Source organism: Juglans microcarpa x Juglans regia, chromosome 6D (assembly GCF_004785595.1).
Source record: "Juglans microcarpa x Juglans regia isolate MS1-56 chromosome 6D, Jm3101_v1.0, whole genome shotgun sequence".
NCBI classification, from domain to species: Eukaryota; Viridiplantae; Streptophyta; class Magnoliopsida; order Fagales; family Juglandaceae; genus Juglans; species Juglans microcarpa x Juglans regia.
The window spans coordinates 14,912,397-14,915,609 of record NC_054604.1 but is presented as its reverse complement, the minus strand read 5'-3'; positions in this window follow the sequence as shown (position 1 = coordinate 14,915,609).

The window sequence follows — 3,213 nt, the reverse complement described above, 5'->3', positions numbered from 1 at the left end:
TGTCACTTATTCCTCAATGGTTTTTCATACTAAAGTTTATCTTTAGTTAAACCAAAAAGGGGTGAAGTTAAGCAAGGTTAAGTGGGCTGGTTTAAGCTTTCAAAACAGAATATATTTCCAAGTTTCCGTAATACATGGACAGCTAGCAATCTCAGTGCATTCATGGTCTTAAACATCCTTTATTTAACCAAGTCTCAATCATATAATTTAATATCTCAAGAGTAGTAAAAACTCAAGAAACCTTATGTACATATATTCTGAAAACGGTACAAATAAAGAGACACAACTCTTGGCAAAATAAGAATTCTTGAGATAAGCTTACTAATTTGATTTGAAAGTCTTAGTGGCTTACTTAGGCCATAAATCTTAGGGAAAATATGCCTAAACTATAAGCTTTAACTCCATTAATAAAGAAATGACTTTAACAAGATTTGAAACATGGCTTGAGCTTGATAAAACACAAGGATGGACCAAAATCATGCTTTGTGCAACACACGGTGGAATACCAAAACAGAGCCTAACACACACACACGGCTTCTTGGTCCACATAGATATATCTATATATTAACATACCAATTAAACAACACTTGAGGCCAACTAAACTAACTAAGAAACATACCATTTCCATAATAGGGAACACATGGCAAAACACCTTCAAGGTGCTCGGTTTGCCCAGAAAACAGAGGTTTTGGTTGCTACCCACTAGATCAACTAGTAGAGGAATTTAAATGGGAAATTAGTGTAAGAAATACCACACAAAGTCGGTTCACACGGAGGTTTCGAAACTCAAATCACAAGAAAATCCCATGGAAGGTGTAATACCTGCTTTGGTCCCTCTTGAAGCCACAGAAATGCACAGCAACAAGAAGAGGAAGAGAAAATCCAAAGGATTTAGGGTTGGAACACAGCAGAAAATTTCTTAAAAACAAACCCTAGATTAAACCTATAAATCTGAAACTTCAACTACAGATTAGAGCCATAGAATTTACTTACTGGGTCGATTTTCCTTGAGGATTTAAGGTGAAAAATCTTAGATTTACGAATGAGAGAGATCGGCTTTGAGAGAAGAGAGAGACCGCACGGTTTGGAGAGAATTGAGGGGTGAATTGAGAAGAGAGGGGAAATCACTTACTTGCCTCGAAAGCTGTCGTGTAGGGGAAGAAAATGAATTCACTTGAATTCTTGAGGAAGCCGACGGTGAAGAGAGGGATGGGAAAGTCAATTGGCTTGTCTCACAAGCCAAGGGGCTGAACGGTTAGGATTAAACCTTGGGAGATATTTTCTCCCACCTACCCATCCAAGGGTTGAAAGGGTTTGGGTCACTTCTCAATTAAATAAAAGTAAAAGGCTTTAAAGAAAAATATTATAAAGTCTTAAAACATATTCTTAAATTATTTTTAATGACCTTCATAAAATAAAAGCACACACTCCTTAAAATAAATAATGAGATAATAAAATAATAAAAATCCTTATTTCAAAATATTTACTTAAAAATATTAGTAGATGACGTAAAGACCTACGTAGTAGGATTCAGGTATTACACATGATCCTAAGCAGGCTTCTTTTCTGAGATGCTGAAATATGTTTAGAGAAATAAATGGAGGACTTTCTCTTACTTACAACCTGACCCGACCACCCTTCATATATTTTGAACACATTTAAGATTGCCCTCAACGATGCCTTTCCTCCATTAGAAAACAAAACAATATGATCTGCGTAAAGGAGATGTGAAATAATAGGAGTACCTCTTGGATGAGAGAAAGGAACAATCTTGCCTAATTCAACCTGCTTCTTTATCTACCTGGTTAAGACCACTTCCATCACAATAAATAGATAAGGCGAAATTGGATCCCCTTGGCACAAGCCTCTTCCCCCTTTAAAGAAACCTTTAGGGATTCCATTAAGTACAATAGAGTACCATGATAACGATATACATTGTTGTGTAATCAGGGGAAAAAAATCAGAGAATCCAAAGGCCTTCAACACATTCAGCAAGAAATCCCAAGACACACTATCATAGGCTTTCGCCATGTCAATTTTCAACACTATATTCCCTCCGTGACATGGCTTGTGGATTCCATGAATTAATTATTGGGTCAAGCTAATATTTTCAAACATGCTACGACCTGGAATAAATGCACCTTACTCAGGAGATATAATCTTATGGAGAATAGGCAAAAGACAATTCACCAAAATTTTTGAGCAAATCTTATAGAACACAAAGCATAAACTGATCAGCCTGAATTTCTCAAAGTTTGTTGGATTGCTTACTTTAGGAATAAGCACCAAAAATGTTGCATTATAAAACCGTGGTAATGGAACCCCTCTAAAAAATTCCATAACTGCTTCAATAACATCTGGACCCACGATAGGCCAACATGATTTATAGAATCCTACGCCAAACCCATCAGGGCCAGGACTACTATCCACGAGATTGGAATCAAGAGCTTCAAAAATTTCCTGGGCTGAAGGGAGGTTACACAGCCCCTCATTCTCAAGGTCTGAAACAATAGGTTGCATCAACCCAGAAAAATCAGGCAGTGCACAACTACTACTATTTTCATAAAGAAAAGATTGAAAATATTGCACTGCTCCATTGTGTGTATCCTCGAGTGTCGAAAGAACATGACCATCTTGTAAAGGCATTGTTAGAATCTCTTGATTTTTCCTTCTAGAAGCAGCACGGAAAAAATTTGAAGCCCTTTAGTTATCCTCTATTTCCACCGAATAATTCTCCTGCAAAGACATCTCTAAACCTTCAATACGAAACTCAAGATCAGCAATATGAAGTTTAGTTCTACCAAGCGTTCGCTTGTTCCAATCTCTCAAAACAACTTTCAGTCTCTTGAGTTTAATCATAAGCTTGACCAGACCTCCAACCACCTGCACCAGATTCGCTTGCTAGGACTTCATAACACAATCCAAGAACAACTCATGGGAGACCCACATTTGTTGAAATTTAAAAGATGGAAAGCCATAACGAACATTATCCTGCTCCAAATTTATAACCATGGGAGAATGATCAAAAGATGATCTGGCTAAGTAAGACAATCTTGCCTCAGAGAACTCATTCAAGAAATTAATGTTCATAAAGACCCGATCCAACCTCACCCCTTGTCTAGACATACCATAGTGTCCGTTACACCAAGATAACAAATTCCCAGAGAATACCATCTCCAGAAGACCATTAGCTTCTACCCACTCATTAAACGC